At 42.9% G+C, this 25,329-nt stretch overlaps 1 protein-coding gene across 1 annotated transcript in view; it reads left to right on the top strand.

Annotated features, from left to right (window-relative positions):
• The first annotated feature begins 6,185 nt into the window (after positions 1–6,185).
• The window catches only part of ELK3 (ETS transcription factor ELK3), a 68,462-nt gene continuing 49,318 nt past the window's right edge, over positions 6,186–25,329 (top strand). Inside the window, exon 1 of the mRNA XM_061205293.1 lies at positions 6,186–6,552. The gene's annotated coding sequence lies outside the window, so the exon portion shown is untranslated. The remainder of the gene's footprint in view (positions 6,553–25,329) is intronic.

The raw sequence follows: 25,329 nt of genomic DNA, 5'->3' as shown, positions 1-25,329 counted from the left end.
CATCACCTTCTTTGGATGAAGACCGGCATTTGGTGTGGTTGGTGGCAGTTCATTTCGCTTGCCCCGTGATCTCTTCCATTCTACATTATTGTACAGTATCCACTTTTCATTGCCTGTCACAATTTGTTTTAAAAATGGAACGTTTTCATTACTTTTAAGCAGAGAATTGCTTGGGGAAATATGTTCAAGAAGTTTTTTTTTTCTTAACTTATGTGGAACCCAAACATCAAAGCGATTCACGTAACCAAGCTGGTGCAAATGATTTTCAACACTTGATTTGGATATTTTGAGTATGTTGGCTATCTCCCAAGTGGTATAATGTTGACTGTTCTCAATTAATGTCTTGATTTAATCGCTATCAACTTCAACTGGTCTACCCAACTGTGGAGCATCATCCAGTGAGAAATCTCCAGCACGAAACTTCACAGACCACTTTTGATGCGTTCGATCAGTCATAACACCTTCTCCATATGCTGCACGTATCTTTCTTTGCGTTTCAGTTGTGTTTTTACCTTTCTTGAAATAATAAAGCATAATATGCCAAAAATGTTGCTTTATTTTCTGCCATCTTAAAATGGCTACACAAAAATTCACCAATTTTGATAAGTTTTTTTTTAAATGCACACTGATATGACAGCTGTCACAATACAATCTAACAAAATTTTTCCAATTAAGTTAAAGGCAACTAAGTGCTACTAGAGCCATCTTAAAGAAAAAACCAAACGAACTTTTTGGGCAACCCAACATTACTGATGAATTGATTGATTAAAAAGAATTTGTTAGCACTTTTTTTGCAGGCATTTGGGATAATGCTAAGTGGTAAAGTTCAAACTCTGTGTGGTGGGGATGCAGGAGAAATGGGCCATGGACTTCATCTGGTGGATCTTGGAAGACTTCTTGGATGAGGTGGGGTTTGAGCTTAGTCTAAAGGGTGAGTAAGACATTTACAAGGGTTTCATAAGGAGACAGGTCATCTGGGTGGAGCATTGGAGATACAGAGATTGTTGGACTCAACCTCAGAATCTCAGGGGTGAGGCCCTGGTACGTATGGTTCTGACGTGTAACCAGGGATGGGAACTCAGGTTTATTCAGAGACCAGAGAAAAGTCTGAAAGGCTGTCTCCGGGGCTAGGAGAGTCCAAGCCAGCTATTCTCCACCTCAGAAGAAGATCGAATAAGAGGAATTAAATGAAGCACAACAACTTGGTTTCCTCTGAAGATGAAGTTCCTGGATGTGAAGTTTGTTAAAGACACTAAGATTTTTACCCCATATGGCAAGGAAAGGCCTTCTTCGGAATCAGAAAGAAAACGCAGTTAAAACCAAACCAAAAAACGGGGCAAAATCTCATTTGTGGCCTATGCCAGGGGTTGACAAACTTTTTCTGTAAAGAATCAGAAAGTAAATATTTTCAGCTTTATAGACCATAACAGTCTTTGTCACAACTATTCAACTCTGCCACTGTAGCGCAAAAGCCGTGTTGGGTAACGCGTAAGTGAGTGAGCGTGGCTCTGTTCCAGCAAAGCTTTATTTATGGACACTGAAATTTGAATTTCATATAATTTTTACATGTTATGAAATATTATTCTTCCTTTGATTTGTTTTCAACTGCTTAAACATGTAAATTCTTATTGTTTACTAGAGCCAGGAGGTAGAAACAACCCAAATGTCCATCAACCGATGAATGGTTAAAAAAAAAAAATGTGGTGTATATATACAATGGAATATTATTCAGCCTTGAAAAGGAAGGAACTCCTGTCACATGATGCACCATGGATGAACTTTTGACATTATGCTAACTGAAATAAACCAGTCACAAAAAAGATAAATACTGTATATAATCCCACTTATATGAGGTACCTAAAGTAGTCAAATTCATAGAAACAGAAAGTAGAATGGTGGTTGCCAGGGGCTGGGGTAAGAGAGAATGGAGCATTGTGTTTAATGGGTAGAGAGTTTCAGTTTTGAAACTTTTGAAAAGATTCTACAGATCAGTAACACCACAATGTGAATATACTTAACACCCTACTGTACTGAACACTTAAAAACAATTAAGATGGTAAATTTTATGTTATGATTTTTACCAAAATTAAACATTTTTTTAAAAAGAAAAAAGTTAATTCTTACCTTGAAAGTCATAGAAACGGGCAGTGGGCCTGTAGTTTGCCAGCCTCTGGCCTATTAATGGCCAGTTTGAGGGCAAAAAAGATGGTCCAAATCAATGCTTCTCAAATGTCCCCACTGAAAGATCTCTAACAATGCAAAAGGGAGAATGCAGACTCCCAGTGGGGTTTTCCTGCAAGTCTATAAAATTATTTTAAATACTCTTTCAAATGAGGTTCATGAAATTTTTTGAATCCTAGTCCATAACACATGTTGTTTTAATGTAAAATTGGCATTCACTGTAAAAATCAGTAAAAACTGATGTTCATGCAGGCTCAGAGATGGTGAGTGACTTAGTCAAGGTCACAGAGCTAGAACAAGTCAGTATGGGACTGGATCCCCAAATTCCTGATTCCAAATGTATACTTGCCACCTGAGTGGGCTGCCCTCCCATCAGGCTTTGGCTGTCTATTCCCAACTCCTACCCGCATCCCCCTCAACACTGAGGCAGTCTCCAAAGTACTGAGGCAAACTGCTTTTGAGTTTCTACCAAAATTCATCAATTCATAAGTTTAATACCATCAATTCATACGTTTCATATATTATTTGTTCTGCTATGTTCTAGAATATTTTAGTTTGATATATTCTAAAACTCATTTTTTTCCTGTCCTATCTAATTATACTTCCTTATCCATCTGTATTTTTTTAAACCATCCACAGCATCCCATTCTGTTATACATTATGGAATGTTAAATTATGAGGGAACAAAGAGATTTGTTGTCTTTGTATACCCAACATCCATTTTCTCTTGTGGTAGATTATATTATTTGTTCAGAATTCTCCCTTTTTCCCTCCTTTTCCTTCTCCCTGTCCCATTGACTTTAGACTTGGCCATATGACTTGCTTTCTCCACTGGGTTGTGAGTTGACATGAGGGTGTGCTAGTCCTAAGTAGAGGTTTTAAGAGGCCTCCATGTGTCTCCACTCACTTCTCTTGAGCTCCTGCCCTTCCAGAAAGCCACGTGTCCCGTATTGGGCCCGTTCCTTCAGTGTGGGTCCAAGAATGAGAAAAACATGTGAAGCAAACATGAACCGAGCCAACCAAGACCCATTTGTTGTTTAAGCAAGTCAGTGAGTGTTGGGGTTGTTTGTTACACAGTATTATACTAGCAAAAGCTGACTAATACACCCCTTCTTTTGGAACCAGGGTTTTGATTTTCTTCAGGAGACTCAGCCCCCACCTCCACTCTTCATCTGTAGGGTTTATCTGAGCTGATCCTCCTCCATCCTGCCCAAGCACCCTCCAACACATCACACTGACTAACTCCAATCTCTGGTAAGATGTCTGCTGTTCTTATCAAAGCTGAGAGAGCCTCATTCTCTCTTGGCTGGCAGAAATGAATGACCCTGTCACCTGCTATAAAGGATTCCTGAAGAAATTTCACTCATAACCCATATAATCCTAACTCCTATCTGTTTTATAACAGAAGCATAAAAATAGTGTGGATCGTACAATACTAAATGCCACATCTCTTGGCTACTTTTTGATAGTGAGAAGGAAAGCACAAAAAACAAATAGCAGACGTTATGAACTGAATGTTAATGTCTCCACTAAATTCATGTTAAAACCCTAACCCCCAATGTGATGGTATTAAGAAGCTGGGCCTTTGGGAGATAATTAGGTTTAGTTGAGGTCCTGAGGGTGGAGCTCCCATGATGGGATTAGTGCCCTTTATGAAAAGAGACACCAAAGAGTTTGCTTCCTCTCTCTCTTTCTCCTTCCACATGTGTGTATGGAGGAAAGGCCATGTGGGGACACAGCAAGAGGCGGCCCTTTACAAGCCAGGAAGAGGGACCTCACCAAGAACCAAATCTGCTGGCACCTTTATCTTAGACTTCCCAGCCTCCAGAACTGTGAGAAATAAATGTCTGTTGTTTAAGCCACCCAATCTAAGGCATTTATTATAGCAGCCTGAGCAAAGACAGCAGAAGCTGTCTTATGCAAGGTACAGAAGCTGCAGACACCTACAAGTAAAATTTATTCCCCGTGCCTTGGGGAAGAGCAGTGTCAGCTCTGAGTTATTCATTCTAACAAAGAGCTTGGCATAGTGGTATGGACAACCTAAAACACCAGGAAAACTTAAGGAGGTCTTCATTTGGTCTGGGAAATGCCAAGGCTGCCCATGAGTGTTTCAGGGGTGCCTTAGACAAAGAGGCATTTCTTCAAAACAATTAAAGCCTGATGAAAACATGTACACCTTTTCTCTCTTACGTATTAGGATTCAACAAAGATTTGTTGTGAAGATGTACAATAAAAATCATGAAAGTCACTGGTTTAAGATATGCTTGGCTTTGGTATACACTTTTTAGATAAAGCAACACAGTGTTCTGAATTGTATGTGTGAGATATTTTCTCCCTGAGAAGGAAAATAAAATAAGTTTACATTCTCCCAGTCCACAGCTGGATCATACAGGGACACAGTGAGCTCTGCTGAGTGACAGGAGAAGCCCACTAGGGATTAAAACAATAATCCCTAAAGTGTAAAATTAGCAGTGGAAAATCAAGGGTTGATAAACAGCCCTCTTCCCCATATCTTCTCCTTCTTCTCTACTCCCCTACCTTTCCCCCAGCCCCCCACACCTCATGTTTTCCCACCCTTCTCAGAGATCTGGTGGGCCTTGTCCCACTTCTCAGTGAACTATCCATGCCAGCCCCAAAGCAAATGCTGCCAGCTGGACTGTCCTATGAGTCAGGTGCCCTGACCTGGTACTAACTAGCATAAAATACAACCCTGCCCTTAGAAGCCCACAGTTAGTAATAGTGAGAGATTCGTAAACAAATAATCAGAAAGGTTGCAGAAATAAGAAACAAATAAGCAAGTGGAGGAGCTCTTAGAATGCCATCCTTCGAAAGCACTCACGCCCCCGGCTCCCAGGGAAGCTGACTTAATTGGTTTGGGTTGTGTATAGAGATCAATAGATTTCAAAACACTCCCCAGGTGATTCTAACTTTAGCCAGGGCTGAGAACCACCCCAGACGTATTGAATCAGGAACGCTGGCGGTGAGGTTAAAACCTGTGTTTTAACAAGCCCCCCACGTGATGCTGGTGCACGCTCAAGTTTGGGAGCCGCTGGTCTGCGCTGCTAAGGGGTGGAGGCATGGGAATGGAGGGGTCCAAAAGGGGAGCAGTTGGGGCTGGCGCACAGGGCTGGGATGAGGGACTCTTCCACCGGCACCCTCCTCCCTCCTCTAAGCCTCAGGGCAGTGGACAAGCTCTCCCGTCAGAGCCTGGCCTGAGCCCTTCGGGGTGGGCGGTCCTTGAGGCATAGTGTGGTGTGGAGTCCAGTTTTGAGACCACGGAGCCTCCCTCGGAAGCCTCAGTCACTCGGCTCCGTGGCCGCTGCTCATTTCGCTCCGGAGTCCCTTAGCAGGCAGGAAAGGTTGGGCCTGTGACGGGCCATAGCGAAGGGCCAGAAAGGGCTCTTCCTGGAGAATCCTGGCTTCCAGTTTACGGCTTCTCATCCTTTTCCCCAAAGTGGGCCCCCTACTCTGAGCGCTGGCTTTTTTTTTTTTTTTAAATCCCAGACAGGAACTGTGTCCATCCCCTGACAAAACCCGTGCCTCCTTTTCTGCACATGCAACATCTTCTCATCCTAAGCAATCACGCCCCCACCCACGAGCAAAGCAGCCCTTGGCCCAGAGCACCCGGACCCCACTCCCGATGCCCCCTGGCCCTACAACTCTTCCATCCCAGCTGACAGAAAACAGCGAGTCCAGCGGCCTCCCCACTTCGGGCCTCCCCGCCCAGACCGACCGGGCAGGGCAAGACCCCACTGCTGGGCCCAGCGCGGTCCCCAGCACAAGGACCCCTGGGGGGAGAAGAGGGATCCCCCGTCTCGCCACAACCCAAGCTCAGCCCCTCGGCGTGCCGTGGGCGGCTTCTCTGCGTTTCTGGCCGAGCTGCCCGCCCCCCCGTGGGGAGGGGCTGCGGCCACGCGGAGTCGCCCGGGGTCCGGAGGCTCCTCCCCGGGGGTGGCCGAGCAGGAAGCGGGGAGCGCGGCGGGCGGGGGCGCGGTGCGGGGCCCCAGGCGGCGGAGTATGCGCGGGCCTCGGCGGCCAGCCCCGGCGCACAGCCGCGGCCGGGGCGCGCGGCGCGGGGCGGAAAAGCCTGTTTACACAGACTGCACACCGCCTGGGGAATAATGCAGTAAAGGAAGTGAGCCGGCTCGGCCTGACTGCTCCAACTTCCTGCTCTCACACACACCAGAGGAAAAAAAAAAAAAAAAAAAGAGGAGCGAGAGAAAGAAAAAAAAAGGGGGAAAAATCAGGATCTCATTACAAGAGCAACAGACCGTCTGCAGACGCCTGTCAGCATGGAAAGTCGGGGACTTTCGCCCGGTTCCTCCTAGAAATTCCCCCGAAGAAGGATCTTGAAAACTCCCCCGCATCTGGGTATGTAGTAGGGTCCGTGCCTGTTGCTCGGACAGTTGCAAAGTTTCGTGGGGCTTGGTTTTTTCTTTCTTTCTTCTCTCTGGCTTGGTGGGGGTGGGGCGGGTGGGCACCGCGTCGGAGGCTGCAGGCCCGGGGCTGGGGGCGGCCGCGGGGAGTGGGCGCAGCTGGGATGCTCCTGCGCCGGGTCCGCGCGCCGGCCCGGGGGCTACGGCCACCCGGCGATGGCACACCCCGCCCTGGGCTGCGCTGCGAGCCCGGAGGAGGGGGCGCGCGGGGGAGCGGGGGGCGGTGAGACTTGGGGTCCCCCTGGGAGGAACGGTGACTGGAGCGGGCTGCGTGCCTGGAGGCTGGACCACCGCTGACCTAGCCGGGGCTGGGGCTCTCCTCGGGGTTGCAGTGGGCACCGACGCTCGGATTCAGGGAGAGGACAGGGGTGGAGAGGGAAGCGGAGGGCGTGGGGAGCCAAGCCGCGGGGCTGGGGGCCGCGTCCCCTCTCGCTCGGCAGGTGACCCCCGCCCGGGTCCCCGCCCCAGGCGCACGCCCAGCCGGACCTTTAAAAGCCGGTGGAGTCATTACTGGGCATGGTTTTGGAGGAGGACCGGGCAGGAGATGGTCTTGGAGCCCCCAGCACTTTGGGATGGGGCTCTTCAGCTTGCATCTGAATGTTGGCCTGTAATGCTTCCGTAACTTTTTGGGGGAGGAATTACAATTTTGGAGGGCTAAAAAAAAAAAAAAAAAAAAAAAAAAAAAAATTAGAGGTCTCGGTTTTGTTACGTTTTCTGAACCGAATCGTCCTGCGGACAAGCTGCAGTTAGGCGGCGGATGGAGGTGGGAGAAAGAAATGTTATTTCAGAAACTGCAAAAGGGGCTTTTTAGAAGGAAAAAAAAAATGAGTGTCGGGAGAGTTTCTGGCTTGTCTGGAAACGGCAAGACTAATTGCCATGCGCTTCCGCTTTGAAACTGGCAGCAGACAGCATCTTGAAAATGACTCACTAGAGGAGCTCACAAAGAAACTGTGGTTTGCTCCTTCTCAGGTTTATGTATTTGTGCCTTTTACAGTTTCCTTTGTAGTGTTCGAGGGGTCACCCGCCCCTTCCCCGCCGGCCCCCTCCCACCCTCCCGCTTTTGGAAGTCCCTGGCGGGTCTTTAACTCTCCCCAGCACCCCAGCCGGGAGGGAGGGGACGCTGGGGGAGGCAGAGTTGTTTTTGGAGTTGGCTGGGGAGAGGGTTAAAGGGATTCTGCTGCTGCAGGGGGAAAAAGTTCCCTGAATTTTCCACTGGCTGCTGCAGGAAGAGAGAGCCCCTGTAGTCATTGCTAAGTAATGTCTGCACACACACCAACTAATCTCATTAGGAGTTTCCGCTGCTCGGCACAGGAGGGGTTTTGTGCAGCCACTGTCAGCCGGGGGAGCCCTGCGCTGGAGAGGGAGACAAGTTACGGCTTTATTTACTTAGAGGGGCAGCCGCCCAACGAACCTTTTCAGGGCAGCATCTTGAAAACTTTGAAGTCATTTTGGCCATTTTGGATTTCGAACTTACAGGTTTTTCTCTCCCAGGTGTGTGTGTGGGGGTGTTTTCTATTGCCCAAGCACCTCAAACCCACCCATCCTCTCGCGTCTGTGCTTCACTCCTGGCGGGGGAGGGCGGAGGTGACGAGAAACCAAGCATGTTCCGGGCATCTATTAATGAGCTCAAATTGATTTCTGAGCCTTACTGCCAAACAAAATACCCTCCGATCTCTCTCCCTTTTCTTCTCTCTGTGACACACACTTATTTGGGAAAGGTCAATTATGAGTTTCAATTTATGGGGATTATAAAATTACAAATTGTGTTAGGAGGGCACGTGGGTCAGACAGTTAAGAAGACTGTCCCTAAGTGTTTTTGGAGTTTCCAGTAATGATCCTGCCTGCAAAAACCCCTGATGGTCATTCTATGCCAAATATAGCAAAGGCCTTCTGACCTTTTTTTTTTTAAAAACCTTTAAATGTTGGAAATGTGTAGAGTTACTAAAAAGGGTAAAGAATTTTAAGGAACCTGATTGGAACTGTGGGGCTCCTTTATTGACAAGGACACGCTGCTCTCTTGAGGGTTTTTTAAGGTGTCCGTGTTTCTTTTCTGGTGGCAAAGCATGTCCTAAAAACAACCCTAACAGCCCGAGCAGGGTGTGAGTCAGTGGACATGAGTACAGGATGTCCCTAACACCGCACCTGGCACAGAGTAGATGCTCAGTAAATTGCTGCATTGAAAGCTGTGAGTAGGATAACAGAACTTATATTAAGTAGATAAGGAAAAAAGCTTTCCAAAGCCAACATCACTTTGCATGACCATTCCTTAAGGATGAAGGTTGTTAAGTATTCTTTCAAGACTACATTTCCTTCAAAATAAAAAGGGGATAATTATAGTTCTTCATTCTGATAAGTTATTATTTGGAATGAATAATGTTCATTTATATCAATAGTTTTCAACTGGGAGTTATTTTGCTGCCCAAGGGACTTTTGGCAGTATCTGGAGACATTTTGGTTGTTATAATCAGAGGGGGTTCTACTGGCATCTAGTGAGTAGAGGTCAGGGATGCTGCTAAACATCCAATAATGCCCACAAAGAATTTTCTAGCCCAAAATGTCAGGAGTACCCGGATTGAGAAACTCTTGTTTACATTAATGATGATGATAACTTTTATATGCATTCATTCAAGGAGTAGGACATTTAAAAGTCATCACTGGCACTTTTCTGCCATGTGAATAAGACAGTATGCATGAATTTTCTCTCTTTTCGGTCAGTAATATGTGTGGAATGACATGTAAATAATGACAGTGTGATGGTGTACCTTTGTGAGCTGAATTAGACCATCTCTGAACCTCACTCACTTGGTACTAATGCTTTTTAGACCAGAATGGCAATAGCCCAGATGGGGGAGAGCAGCCCCATTTGAATTTTGAAGTTTGCTAAACATTTATTAAAGCCCTCCTCTTTTTCTTATTTAAAAAAATTTTATTAATTCAAACCTGGTAATGTACAATAACAGTAACTCTGAGATCATATAGTGAAATTTATATTTGTAATAACTCTTTAGAACTTTTCCTGAAATCGGTTTTAAAGGGCTTCCAGGCAGTGCGTATAAATTAAAATATTCCTTTCTTAGCTGTCAGGTATCGGATTTTGTGCGTCCTGTGCTACCCAATTATGTATCTATAGGATTCAAAAAACCAATATGGTTGCAAAACATTACCTAAGACAAAACAAACCCAAAACACTTTAAAAAAATTATCTAAGGATGTGACTTCCTGGAGTAAAGTCTTTTTTCCCTGATGGTGAATTATTGCTTACTAATTAACGGCTTTACTCCCTTCCAGTCCCAGGGAATGATTCAGCCATCTTCATGTTTCCTAGACCTGGGGTTCCTCATTAAACTTTGGACAGAGAACCCATTTCTTTTATTCTGGCTGTGACCTGGCTGTAGGCAGCTGGCTTCTGCCCCTAAGGGCCGGTACCTGCACATACAGATGAGTGGTCCTGGTCATTTGTATGAAGGACTCCACTCATGGCAAATTTTTCTGTATGTCTAAGGCAAGAGTATTTTATGTTTTATTATTTATCCATAATTACCCTTTGCCTTCGTAGATTGATGACATATTTGAGATATTAGTATAGCAATATTTTCTAAAGGTTAGTTGTTTTTTTCTGTTATAAAAAATATTAATATGAATTATCTTAGGAAGATGCAGAAAACCACAAAGAAAAAAAAAATAAACATCTCCCATAATCCCTCTGTTAACATTTTGGTGTATATTTTTCTGGTCTTTTAAAATACATATACACACAGCCGCACATGCACACACATAAAATTTTTAATTGGAGTCACACTATACTTTCTGTTTTGTAGCTTATTTTCAGTTAATGTATCATGTAACACAGTTTAATAACTGGTACTAAGACCAAAATTACCACACATAGAGCTCGTATTTATTGATCTAATAAATGTGTTGACTCAACAGTGGATTGACATAATTTCTACATGAACTTGTTCAGTGTTTTTGTCTCTGTGGCTCCAAGTAATGTTCTAAGAATGCTGCCCTCTTGAAAGACTGAATTCATATGTGCTGTGCAGTTTGGGATTTTGATGAGTTTCTCTATGATTTAAGGATGAGTCATGATTTGCAGTAGAATATCAAGATGTAGTAAAAGGAAGTCCAGGGTGCGACACATCAAAATAGAATGTTCAGTGAGGAAAACAGAGAAACTAGGTTAGACCAAAAATACACCTTGAACTTCTCTAACTATAAAGGAGGGAGGAAGGTGCCTCTTGCACACTTGGTGACTCTTAATTATTACTGTTTCATTTTATATCAGTAAAGTTTCCAAACTTTGATGTTGGTGTTTTAAGTAGATTTTCAGTTCAAGAGTACTATTGCCCATGGCCAGTTTGAACTGAGATCATGTAGCTTTTTGGTTGAAACCATGGCAGTGAGAACATGAAAACTCCAGTTTTGCCACTTATAGTAGAGCCCCAGTAAATTGAATTATCAGAGAGTGCATGTGCGCACACTGTTTTTGTTTTATTTTTTATTAAGGTGTAGTTGATTTACAATATCGTGCTAATTTCAGGTATACAGCTCAGTGATTCAGTTACACGTATATATATACCTATATATATTCTTTTTCAGATTCTTTTCCCTTATAGGTTATTACAAAATGTTGAATATAGTTCCCTGTGCTATACAGTGGGTCCTTGTTGGTTATCTATTTATATATAGTAGCATGTGTATGTTAATCCCAACCTTCTAATTTATCCCTTCCCACCCCCCTTTCCCCTTTGGTAACCATAAGTTTGTTTTCTATGTCTGGGGTGCACTGTTAACAAATCCTAAGGGCATTCAGTCTTTTAAGTAGAAATTTGACTCCCCATTATCCCTACCCACAACCGAAATGAAAATGGCCTTTCATCCATTACTGGAAACTTACATATATGTCAGCAGTTTAAAAGTAAACTTTGAATTGATCATTTCAATAAGTTGTAATTTGGTTGATTTGCCACTAGGAATTACTCATTGACCACTTTATGTGTTTTAATTTACAGTTGCTGGAAAGTAATTATTAAATTAGGAATTAAATGGGATTATTTTGTAATTGGCTGTGAGAGTTGTTTGCGTATTTTTAAAGAAATTAAGATGATGGTTATACTAATATATTCTGATCTGAATTGGACTAAAATGAATTTACTCACATACATGCTTTAAAAAGAAGTTCTAAAGCACACAGTATCCTAAGTCTTTTTAAAGCTACCATATCTAAGAACAATTCCTAATGTTCCAGGTATAAATATGGGAGTGATGGGGTAGGTATAAAACACATGTATCTGATACCTTCTCTTACACTATTTGGTGAGGTTAGGGGTCATTTAATCCAAACAATAGAATGAATCTGAGACTCTTGGTGTCTTTTACTTTCTTTCGCTGTTGTATAACTTATGTACATGAAACTGCACAGATCTTAAATGTTATTGTATACACCTATGTAATCCCCACCCCCTACCTCTAAGTAGAGAATATTTCCATCACCCCAAAACATTCCCTGGCTAGTTTTAATTGTATTATGGCAATTTCATGACTCTACCATGTTGTTATACCCCAGAGCACCTGGATAATATACTGCAGTATTTCTATTTAATCTACTTGGTTAAAAATAAATCATCAGAATGTGTGGATTTCCTCATCATCCAATAAGAGGAAAAATCCCTTCTACAGTATTTAATATCACTTACGCCAACCAAAAGTAATATGTATGCTGCGGGGAAAACGTAGATTCCCTTAAAACCAATTGTGTTTAGAGGATATCACTTAATCTCCCTGGACCTCAGTTTCCCTGGCTGGAGGGCAGAGTGGCTGGAGTAGAGAGGTAGGGACGATCCCTTGCATCCCAAAGTCCTATTCGTCTATGCTCTTTTTTAGAATAAAGAACTTGAATTCTTCTAGGAGTTGTGAAAGTGTAAAGTGAATGTTTGCTGTCATCCCCAAAAAGCTGACTTTGAGACATATACAGCAATTTTTAAAAACTGTTTTGTGTTGAAATAAGGAATTCCCCTTAAGTTTCCCCTTCAATCCCATGTCGGCCTCTTATTGAATAAGGAACACCTGAGGGAAGGTCAGTATTAGCTGCTGTGCTTCCTTACCTCCTCTTTTTGTGGTTTGTGACAGGCACCACTCATTTCTAAAGACTCACGACCGCCTCATTCTTGGGGACACCAGTGACTTGTCTCCAGGTTGGGTGCTGAGTAGGCCCCAAGATTTTGATCACGAGGTCAGGTCCCTACTCTATCCTCCTGATAGTCTTTGAAAATGCTGTCCATCTTCCACTGCTGGATCTGAGGGGTCCACATTTCCCCTCACCCCCTCCCTCTGGTCCCACAAGCTAAAGCAATCCTTCAAGCTAAAGCAATCCTTCAAACACAGATCCGACCTTTTCGCTCCTCTGCTTACAATCTCCCAGTGGCTTCAGCTGGGATAGAGACCAAAAATCTTTAATGTAAGCAGCATGCTGTGATTTAGGCCAACTACACTGGCCTTTCCTCAATTCCTCAAATGTGTAATGTGCCCCCTGGCCACTGGGCCCTTCTAAATGCCGTTCTCTCTTCTGGGAATCCCCTCCTGGTCCTCCGCTCCAATCGATTTCTCTCACTCCACTTTCGAGCCAGTGTGTAGTCATCTGTCAGGTCTCAGCTCAACCATCTCTTCCCTGGGGAAGCCTTTGCTGGTCCTCCAGACTAGATCTCCCCAGTCATCCATCCCTGGCCTTCAGAGTCCTTGCCACAGGCTTTATTTACAGGTTTCCTTGTTACCTGAATTCTCCCTCTGCAGATTCTTACTATCCAAGCACAGGTACCAAACAGTTTCAGATATATATTTCTGGAGATAGGGCTGGTGTTTCTCATTATTCATTAATATTCCTTATCCAGAACTCAGGAACCAAGTAGATTTGATAGCAGGCTACCCTTTGCTATCTGAAGTCACTGTCCAAACCCTGGAATTCATTAGATTCGGAAACTGAGGGATATCTGTGCGTGTATGTATCAAGATGTGTTTCACATCTGTCTTGCCCATCAGTCTGTAAGCTCCCTCTGGGCTTCATCTGCTATTCTCATCCTTGTGTTTATCCCAGCCCTTTGTACAATACCTGGCATTTGTTGAGTTAAAAGCAATCTGAAGGGGGAAAACTTTGTCACCATAGCTCCTCTCCCCGCATTTTGCCAGTGGACTTGATAAAGCACTTTATTGCTATGCCTAAATCCAACTCTTTCCTAGACAGTCAATTATTTGAATTAATAAGAGGCATATCTCTTGGTTAAACCAAAGAGACAGCCAAGAAGATCCTGTATAGAGGATATATCATTTTCCAGAATTTTTGTCCAGATTTGTAGGAAAAGTGAATGTACAGAGATCAGGTGTGTTAACATCTGAGGGGACAAACTTTAGCCCTATTGTTGATATCAGTGTTATACTCAGAATGGTTGGTTAACAGTTAGGTAATTTATAGGATAGTACAGCTTGAAAGAATCTCAATGTAAAGTTCTTTCCATGTTAAAATTAATTGTTCTACAGCAAGCGTCATAGTCCTTTATCAAGACTTCAGCTGACCAAATTTTCATAGATCCCTTGGACTGAGTTCTGTAATATTCACTGTTGAAATTGCTTCCTCACTTATACTAAAACCTGTGTGTGTAGCTTTTGTCCATAACCTTTTATAATTAATAAATGACATTTCTGATTGAGTTTTAAAATAATGACACTGCCTGTGTGATGATGAAAGGATGAATGGTTAAATACCTAAATTGCTTTTGGTCGAGGGCTAGATCTGCTGTTAATTTCAGCTGGGTTTTGCCAAGGAGTGGTTTGTTGATAGTCAAACCTTGATTAACGATAATGTGTAAGTAAGCAGATTTTTTTTCTCCCTGCGCTTAATTGTCAGAAGAGAGATTAAGACAACCACCACCACCACAACAGAATAAGCCCCAGAATTTATTCCAGGATGTGCTCCTGGGTAACTGCAGGGTCTGTCTGTAGGAATTAACTGCAGGGATTCTTACGTTGTCTACACCTGTAAGTCCTCATCATATTCAGAATGGTGATACTGGGGCCCAGAATGAACAGAATGCTCTATTAGCTCTATTAGGCAAGGGGAAGGGCTGTAGATGTGAGAACAATTTCCTAACACTAGTAGTTAAGAAGAATACATCTCTGGTTAATACTCAGTGAACTGGAAATGTAACTTCCCCACTATCCCCTTCCTGGAGTTTGGAAGGTTTGCATCTAGAGGCTAAAATATAAGCCATTGGTTGTTGGAGATAAGCATTGGCAGATGAGTGTGTGTGAGTGTGTGCGTGTGTGTGTGTGTAGTTGGGTGTGCCTCCATAGATGTAGCTACAAGAGCAATGCATGAGTCTACGAGAATGGGACAGTATGTGATCTCAGTGTTTGCTCCTTCTCTGTGGGGTCAGCCTTCTCATGTAGGATTCAAGCCCCACTTCTGTACAGAGGATTAGAGCATAATGCAATGTTCGCTAAAGCTCTCCATCCCAAAGACTCATTATTTCATTGTGAGAACTCAAGACGGAACTTGGATTTTTGTGATAGTTTTCAGGAGAGGAGAAAGCTCGGATGCCTCATAATTTCAGCAAGCCCCATACAGAACACATAGGAAGGGACCAAACCATTTGGTATTATTTGAAGGCTGTATGTGGAGGCGGCTCCTTCATCTTCTTGTATGGTCTTGCGTTTTGAAAGCCTCTGGAATCTAGAATTCATGAATGTTGTGGGGAAGTTATTTTTGCTAATGTTCAAGCTCCAGATACTGATCATTTAGACCAGAGGGGGTTGGGTAGTAGAGCATGGCTGGGTTTTTTTTTTTTTTCTTTTTAAAAACATTTTAGAACAAACATCTCCAAATTCTCCAAGTGACATTCTGAGACAGGGTTGGAACTGATTAAACCCCAGGCAGAGAGAGAGATGCTGTCACATCTGTGCTGAGCCTATAGAGGAGGGAAGAATGCCTGTTGATGGGCCCACTTCACCTCTGATAGTCGAGGCAAAACCAGAAGCATCGCTCAGCCAGCCACTCAGCATTCCTAACTTTGCTTCATTCACTTCTTTAGGCTCTTTAGCCCTAATTCTCAATTCTGCATTTATGACATTGAGTACTTTTGAAGAGAGTTAACAGTTTTTCAATGTACATTTTTTTTAAATGAACTCTTCTCCTGTTTTACTGTTTATTTTATTTATTTATTTTTTGGCCACACCGTGCAGCATGTGGGATCTTAGTTCCCCGACCAGGGATTGAACCCGTGCCCTGCTACATTGGGAGCGTGGAGTCTTAACCACTGGACCACCAGGGAAGTCCCCAACAATTTCTTAAAGTGAATTACTTTCATCACCAAAGTATATGCTGTTAAAAGATGTCTTGAATCAAACAAAATGACCCAAGAGTACTTGGGCTCTCAAAAGCTCCGTGTCTCACTCTCAAGAGCATTGCCCTGCTTTGATTTAAATCAGAGCTGAACCACAAGAACGGCATCTTCCTCTAGGCTTTGCCACATCCTTTGTTTTTGTTTTGTTTTTTTTTTTTAACCTAAATATTAAGACCTACCAACTTGTCTTTAGGAAAGTAGAAACTTTAAGACCTTGATGTAGAAGATCGTACATGTACCAGATGATTAAAATACAGAAAGGGTGATTTTCTTTAGCAAAGGGGAAAGATCATCTAAAGCGGAAGCTGGCATTTGTTTTGTACAGTTGATATTTTCACGTGGAACAATTACTGGAAGAGTAAGCAGAGGAACAAGTCATATGTGACATTTAAAAAAAGGGCTAAAGCCAACTTAGTGGATGGCAGATTCCCGAATGGGAATTAAGGGCTGTGAGGAGGCTTTAGGTACATATCTGATGTTGGTTGCTGATGCCACCAACAGCCATTCTTTTCCGTGGGATGCTTTTGTTGACTTCTTGAAGGAAATATGTGTGCACAACATCAACCTGACACGAAAGAATGAACTCTCGGTCTTCCACTTGATGACAGTTTCAATGTTATTTTGTTCACGTATTCATTGCAGTTTGGGGGTTAATCAACACGTTTTAAGTATAATGTATTGGAGGAGATTATTTAGTTTTGAAATCACTCACTGTCTATTTTTGCAACAGTTTTTTTTTACAAATAATTGTACTCAACAGAAAAACCAAGATATTTTAAATGTGTTCCACTTACTGTAGTTTGTCTACAAGTCAGGCTAGATTTTAAATAGACATTCTGTGAAAAACAAGATGCCTTTTGCTTGCTATTTTAACTTAACGCCATTGTAGTTTTGCTTCATGTTAAAAAGAACTTTATTAGCATTTAAATTTAGAAGAAACTGCATTTTGGCACCGTACTTGTTATATGTAGCTAAACTTGATGCCTGTACAAAAATGTGGGAGAGAAATATGTATATGGAGACAGTAAAGCTATAAAAGGGAGAGTCTACCTTCATGACTTTAGATGCAGCTAAAATCCCCCACAGATGTCCACCACATGAGCAGGTGATGATATTTTGAAGGCTGCAGAGTCACTGTTTTTTATAGATCCCTTCCAATGTGAATATATTATCATACCAGATTTATGTATAAATGTTGAGGCCTAGAATTTGCATTTTCTAAACCATGCAAGAGTTTTGCCGAGAAGAGCACTGAAGAAAAGCGGTGATGCTAAAGTGACCGCAGGATCTGGAAGAGTGCAGTTCTTTGCTTAGGTAACCACCCCTGGAAGGCAGCTCTTAGTGCTTCTCCAAAATCCCTAAAGAAGATGTCACACAAATACCAGTAACTCGTAACATTTTTGCAACAGTACTACATATAGTGGGGCCCGAAGACTAGCTAATGTCAATATTTTCCAAATCTTGACATTTCCAGAAACCAGCACATTTTGTGAAATGTTACACTTCAGAAAAAGGGGAAAAAAGAGTTTATAATACTATTAGCCATTTGCAAACTATCAGTTCAAATATGCTATATTGTAACGTTTTAACACAGATCATATATTTCTAAACAATATCAAGATCGGCTAACTAGTATCATTTTCTATTTTTAAAAGACATGTAAAATGGTTTTGGTGGACTTATTCTAGGAAGAGGGAAAGATAACTTTCCCAGGAGTGCTGATGTTAGGGACCATTTTCTTTAGTGACTTAAGCATCCAGACATGATTGAAGAAATGATACTTTATTATTTTAAACTCTGTAGAGAAGACAAGAGAGTTCTCAGTTTCTCCGGGAAGACCACAGCTCTCTCCCTCTCCTGGCCGCTGCCAGGGCTCTCTGGGAAGGAAAGCTGGAAGGAGAGGGTCGGGGGTTCCTGTTGCTCCAATCCCGTTCCCAAGATCAGTAGCCTGATGTGTCATGCGTGTGTGAGAAGCAGCCGCTGGTGAAGAGACATGTTCTGATGAGGGCATAAGTGAAGTAGAGACAGACTGAAACGAGCTGTGGGAGGCTTTGGTCGGACAGGGGGGCAGAAGCAATGATCACCATGGAGAGAGCTTGGTGGGGGGGGGGGGACCAGAGATAAGGGCCACAGGGGGAGGAAAGGCTCTGAGCCTTTCCCTCGGGGGGACTGAGGGAGGTAGAAGTGCCTGCAGATGTTGGAGGTGGCTCAGACCAGGTGCATTCAGACCAGGGAAAGGGGAAGATGCACAGATCTTACCTTTCTGCCAGGAAATGCCCGACGCTGCAGCTGGACTGGGACGCGAGCACAGCTGTGCGGATTTCCCGGTCCCCACGGTCCCCTGGGGATCCTTCTGAGAGGAAGGGATGGTGTCTCGGGCCACACCTGACCCCACCCGGGACTCCTTCCTCCCTGGCCCAGTGTGTGTGCACACGTGTGAGAGAGACAAGGCAGATGTGATGTTGACGATCATTTGTGTGGTTGGCATTTAAGGAACGGCACCGAGGAAAAAGGGCACTATCGTTAAGCAAATCATATTGCTGGTTGCCATTGATGGAAAAAGCATACTGTCCAGATTTTTAATTAGCAGAGCTTAGGACATGAATTTTCTTTTATTAAACATGTTTTATCTTGCTTTTTCTTTTTTTTTTTTTCTAATGTTTCCACTGGGTGGTGCTGCAGGAATTCCTACCTTTTGCCTTGGATCTACCCTTCCCAGAAAGACGCCTCTAAAGCATAATAGGAGGAAGTCCTGATTTAGAAAGATTTTACAGTTTCAACACAATAGAAGAGTTTGGAGGATGCTCTGGCAGGAAATGCTTCAGTTTCTGGATGTGGAAAAACTACCATCATTTTGTGTCATGCAAAAGTGTTCTTACCACACTGGGTATATACTTGTGGCCTTCACCAGCTTATTATTTAGCACAGAAAAGGTTTCAAGTTTATCTGAAAGGTTATGGTTTCATTCTAGTAGAAGTGGCATGGAAGATTTCCTTTATTTTCGATTTTCGTAAAACTAAACAAAGTAAGCAAATAAACATTTTCTGACGTGAAGGCAACCACAGATTTAAAAAATCTCTCTGTGAAGGCTTTATTTGAAGCTGAAGGCATTATTCCATTTTTATTTTAAAGATCACTTACACGATGTATTGATCAAAAGGATATCTTAGATTTTTACTTTTGAAATACTCTTAATTGTAAAAAGTCTTTTAGTTTGCTGACCTTCATTTATGGAGGGATATAGGGTTGGCCTTGCTTAAGAAGTTGAAACAGAGAAGTTAACATCCCTGCCTGAGGTCACGCAACTCTTTAAGGTCATGGCTACGATGAGAATTTATATGTTCTGACTTCCAACGTTTCCCCTTGCACACAGGATCGAATTTTATTAATATTAACAGTACAAAAATTTAGGTAAAAGATTTTCCATTCAAAGGCCTATGAAATATAAGAATCAGGGGTAGTGTGTGTGGGGAAATACCCACTGGAAATTAGGGAGCTCATTAAATTGAAGCTCAAATTCAAGAACAGTTGGCAAGATCTTAAGTAAGTTTTACTGAATGCAAAACACCTTTATAAATTTTATGTGCGTGTCATGAGATGCCATGAAATCCCAAATATGGCTTTCTTAGAACCTGAAAGAGGGCTTCCCCAGAGGTGTTTGTTTTTAAAGGAAAAATTTTTAGCCCCTGCTGGGTGCTCACCAAGTCCTGTCAGTCTTGTCGTTTCATTGGGATCCCCAGCCTGTCCCTATTCGCAGTGCAGTGTTTCTCATGGTACATGTCATTGTTACGTGAAATGCACACAGGTTTGGGGCCCCGCTCCGGGGCCAGGCGAGATCACCTACCTTTCATTTTCCACTTTCCTCCTCTTGTTCCACCATACAGTGTGCACACACCGAACAAGAGGATGAGTCTTTCCTGTTGAGAAGGAGCTAGGTTACAGAAGGCACAGCTTCTCACGTCCTGTCTTCATCAAGAGGCAACCTCGATTATTCAGCATTGGATGAAACAGCTATGTATTTAAACCAATAGCAGATCTTTTTAAAGGGAAACTGGATTTTTTAAAAAAGTGATGGTGGGATGGGTTCAAATTTTCTTAAAAACAGAACCAGTTGGAACAACTGGAGTCACAGATGAGGCAAGCCAGAGATGAACAAGAAAACTTCCTGATTTGATTTCTCGTAGGAATGTTGTATCGCCCTCTGTGTTAAAATGGGACTTTTCTCTTAGTAGCAGTGAGATGTGCATATAAGAAATGACGCTTCTGCTGGGGGAACTATGTGTGGTGATTAAGAAGGTGGACTTTGGAGCCACGTGCCCTGTGTACAAGTCTCTGTTTTCCCAAAATGCTCCCGTGGCCGGAGCGTCTTATTCTACCTTGTTAAGTCATGCAGTATCAAATTCAGATAACGTGTATGAAGTGCTCAACACAATGCCTGGTACATAGTAAATGCTCATCAAATGTTAGTGTTAAAAAAGAAAAGCTCCTATTTAAATAAGTAATGGATTATTTTTGGTAGGAGCCCTATTCTTGAGAATTCCATGGACACTCAGTATTGGCTGATGGGGGACGATATAGCTAACATTTCCTTTAGAATGGGACTCTTTGAGATTTATAAATTACCTTTAGGATTTAAATATATCTTTTTTTCTCTACTAGAGAATGTTAGAGTCTCAGAAAGGGTCCATGGACCAAACACAGGAAGAAGATACTGCCCTGGGGATGTGTGTGTGTGTGTATCTATTCTCTGGGTGTAATTATATGCTTTAGGTTGACCGTATGAGACTGCTGGTATTTGACTGTTTTTGACCCATAAAAACAATTTCATATGGTTGAACCTAATAGTTGGTGATATGGTTAAGAAACATAATTTGAAATAGCATCATAATGAGAGAGATTATAATGAAGAATGATTATAGTTTATTATCATATGTTATTTATCAAAGCCTCAAAAGTCAAAATTCGTCAGGCAGCCTTGGGCCACTAATAATCACACTGATATAACTTCTGCTGTGTGCAGTATTATGAAGTAGTCTTGAATTTTCACTGGGGACTTATTAGTAGTTTTATCACATTGAATGTATCATTTTTCTAGCTCCATACTCTTTTGATCCAAATGACTACTGTTAGGAGAATTCGTTCAGTATTTTTTTCCATGTTGAATTCATATGGTTAATTACTCTGGGGAAGAAAAAAAAGTCTCAATGAGTTTCCTTGGGCAATAAGAGTAGCAGTGTTCTTACAGAAAGCAGAGTTTGGCCGTCGTGTTGAGGGTTAAAACAGAGCTGACACACAAGGCAAAATGAAACCAGAGCTGCAATTACAAAGTGGGACAGATGTAGGAGGCCAGGTTTCCTGTGGCCCATTTTCCAGTTTCCTGCCTGCAACCTGCAGAAGAAGAGGAAGCCAAATGTTACCAAGTATGAGAGCTGAAAGGGGACATGCTTCAAGCCAGAATTAAGATCCTCAACAAACAACACAGACAACAAAAACAATTGCAAAGAAAGTGAAGGTTCGGGTTTAGTCCAAAAATGTCTGGGAAGGCGCAACCCATCTGTTTAAAGAAAAAGCATTGTCAGCAGAGCCTGTACTTCTCTGTGAGACTCCATGGGGGGACCTGGGGACTGTCTCAGGCTGTAGGAACCTCTGATTTTTTACAATCCTAATCATCTTTCAAGACGTCTGCTTTTTTAATACCAGTGGTTACCTGGAAAGATTTTCCCTGCAGTGCCCAGGGCTTCTGAGTCTGTTTCTCGGGCATGTTGACATAACAGGAGAGGTGGATGTGATGAACTGATTGGCTGTAATGAACTACAGCCCCACTTTGGGAAAGCTGGGTGACCAGTTGGCCGCTTTGATCTAGCAGGCTTGTGTTCCTTTAAATGCTTAATAAAATTATGTCTGATGTTTTCAAGGAAGAGATTAAATGGAGATGTGTACCTATGTGGAGGACTACAGATCGTACACTATTTGTGTGGCTACCTGATTGTGAGTCACGTGGGGAGATGCTGGAGAAGTGGACAAGTCCATCTTTCTCCCAAGGAAAAAAAGAGAAAAATAAAATTCTACTGTGTCTGGGCGCTTTAGCATGTGACAGAAGAGTCTCTGAAGTCAGATGTTACAGTCCCTACCTTAAAGGTAAAGAAATTGAGATCCCAAGGACTTGAGATTCACGGCACACTTTTTTATTGAATGCCTGTGGTTTGCCAGGTGCTGTGTTGGAATTGCTGGGTGACGCTGATGGAATGATGGCTAACAAGAAATAGCTCCATCTGTGGGAGTCTTGTTGAAAGCTTCATAGAAGGCGCAGATGCAGGCAGCATCTAAGCCTTGTTGAAGGCTCACAATGTACAGGGCACTGTGCCCAGCTTCTCCCATACACTATCTCATTCAAATCGACTTGTTTCTTTCAGGTGCAGAGAAATAGGTGGGTGCTTCTGGGACAACCATTTATTATTTTTTTAACCCCGTGGACTGATCACCACCTCTGCTTCTGGCCCAGGAAGAACAAACTCAGTACCAGGAACATTAGGAAGTTTTGGGATGTTGCCAAATTAGGGACCCAAGGGGTATCCATATGAGGCAGCCTAGAGTGAGAAGAGGCCCTTTCCCATCTGCATGTGGGCCTAGCCTGAAAATGTGGGATAAGATAGGGCTGGATGTGCAATCATGGGGTGGGGGGGAATGGCCTGCATATACAGATGTGGGAGGAAGTAGAATGGCTGGAACGCACTCTCCCAGCTGGCGTTAATGTAGCCATCCAGTTACTTTTCCAAAGGAAATTCACCCATGTAAAAGTCTCCAACAAACCAGTTGAACTGCTTCTCATTTACCCACAGACAACAGAGTTTCAGAAGGAAGGAGGGGTGGATCATACGCACAGTAAAGGGCAGATGTTGTTATTACAGTGGCTATCAGTGATTTCCCCGGAAAAATCTTTCTCTGTCCTCAGATAGAAGAGTTATTTGAAAAACTGGATTTGAAAAACATTGTGAACTCTAAAGGGTAAAAAAGTAGGCTGAGCGATGGCTGCTTTCCCTCTTTTCCTGTTCACTCTGCTCTTCAAAGCATGGACAATCTGTAGATATTCACAGAATGAATGAGAATATAAACATTTTTTAATAGATAAGAGAGCTTTGAGGGACATGAACTTGGCCTCACCGATTAGCATTTCTTTTTACATGCAGTGTTTGACAATAATTAAAATGTCTTCTGAAAATAAATGTTAATAATCTTAGTTTCACCTTCTCAAAAATAACAAAAAAGAATTCAGTTTGTGCTGCTTAGTTACCAAATATTAATCCTTATTGACTTAGTGCCCTAAAATTATTCTGTGCTGAGTTATCGCAGACCACAAATAGTACAAATTGTTGTTTTCCAATTCCTTGCCTTAAGTACAGGTGTTTTTTTGGTTGTTTTAAAAAATATTTATTTATTTATTTATTTATTTATTTATTTGGCTGCTTCAGGTCTTAGTTGCGGCACGCAGCATCTTCGTTGCGGCATGGGGCATCTAGTTCCCTGACCAGGGATCGAACCTGGGAGTGCGATGGTTCCTGACGTTTCTCTTGGACACTGATAACATAACAATACAGAAACTCTTAATAGATGTTGCTCTGGACAGAAGAATTGGACTTCAGAGAATTTTCAGTACTAAGTGTTCAAATCCATACTCACTTCTGTAACCGTGCAGTTTTTAACAAGTAAAAAGACATGAACTTGCAACACCTACTTTGTTTATTTCTTACACAGGAGTTTTTCTCCTTTCCTTGGGCTCTCTCGTTTCTGACTAATTGGTGTTTTTAAGTTGGCTAATTTCTCTAGTTCCCACAATATGTAGGATTTATAAAGATAATCTGACCCCCCTTAGGCCCCACCTCAGTGTAACTTAAAAAATGAAACCAGAAACATGCAAAGAGAAGTGTTAGGTTGCCACGGATATAAAGAAGAGCAAATAAGTGGGTTTTTCAGCTTCTAAGAATGGAAGCAAAAACCTCACGCTTTGCGTACATGGTCTGTGCAGTCCCGTCTCACGTTAGGATGTCTGGCGCCACCTTGTGACAGATAGAGAGAATGCCTGCCTCCAAGAAGAGGAAAGCAACTTCTATGAGGGAGGAGGAGGCCTGAGAAGGGGCCGGGGCAGGTCTAGGTGTCGGGGGGCTGAAGCTTAAACAATTTGGGGAAATCCTCTTTGTACAGGCCCCCACCAAGTTATAAATACAAAATCCCTGGGGCCCCTAGACTTGTGCAAGGTGGTGGTCCCTGGGGCATTAGGATCTACCATCAGCTTCACTGGGAGCCCTCCTGGCTGCAGGGTGACAAGGTGGTGATGCTGGTGGTCATGGGGCAGGGCTAACTCCCCTGGCAGCCTGGCCGCTGCTGGAGGCTTGGTGGATTTTGAAGGAGCACAGTAACCTCTGGACTTAGTTGTTGTTGTTTTAATTGAGGTAGAGTTGATTTACAATATTAGTTTCCAGTGTACAACAGAGTGATTCCAAATTTTATAGATTAAACTCCATTTATAGTTATTATAAAACATTGGCTATATTCCCTGTGTTGTTCAATATATCCTTGTAGCTTATTTATCGATGGTTGTTCAGCAGTTAGTTGTGATTTTGGTGTTTTCATCAGAGGGGGTGAGCTCACGTCCTTCTACTTTGCCATCTTGTCTCTGCCCCATGCTTATTTATTTTATGCACAGTAGTTTGTACCCTTATCTTGTCCTTCCCCGCTTCCCCCTCCCTCCTGGTAACTACTAGTTTGTTCTCTGTGCGTCTAGGGTGGCCTTTGTTTTTCAGGCACAAGTTGGAGGTTGTCTCTGGGTAGATCGCAGAGCCGTTTCATCCAGGCCCCTACACTGAGCCTTGCTTTGGCCTTTGCCATTGCTGCCCCCCAACCCTGCCCTGCCCACTGCGGGGAACATCTGCCTCTGTCCTCTCACCCTTTTCTTTTTTAAGGTGGGAGAATATTCTTCTCTTGCCTTCTGGCCCCCAGAACCTCAAATGCTCTCCTACCCAAGACTCACTCCTGAGGACACAACTCAGTGAATTGTAAATCTGTACCAGAACCTGGTTTTTAGGACCCAACAGAAGCTAAATGTTAGCAAGGAAAGGGGAGAAATTCTGGGCTTGCCCTCTGAACAGCAGCAGTTCCGTAACTCTAGCTTTCAGCTTTTGAAGGAGGGGGTTTGATCAAATCCTCTCACCCTTTTCAAATTTTCCTCACCCTTTTGTTTAAGGCTGTGCTCAAGCTTACTCTTCTAGAAAGCCTTCTCCAGCTAGTCTGATCCTAACCCTGATCCTGATGTGACTTCTGTACCC

Source organism: Eubalaena glacialis, chromosome 11, assembly GCF_028564815.1.
Source record: "Eubalaena glacialis isolate mEubGla1 chromosome 11, mEubGla1.1.hap2.+ XY, whole genome shotgun sequence".
In the NCBI taxonomy this organism is placed as follows: domain Eukaryota; kingdom Metazoa; phylum Chordata; class Mammalia; order Artiodactyla; family Balaenidae; genus Eubalaena; species Eubalaena glacialis.
The sequence above is the reverse complement of the archived record's forward strand: the minus strand, read 5'-3'. Positions and strand labels throughout refer to the sequence as shown.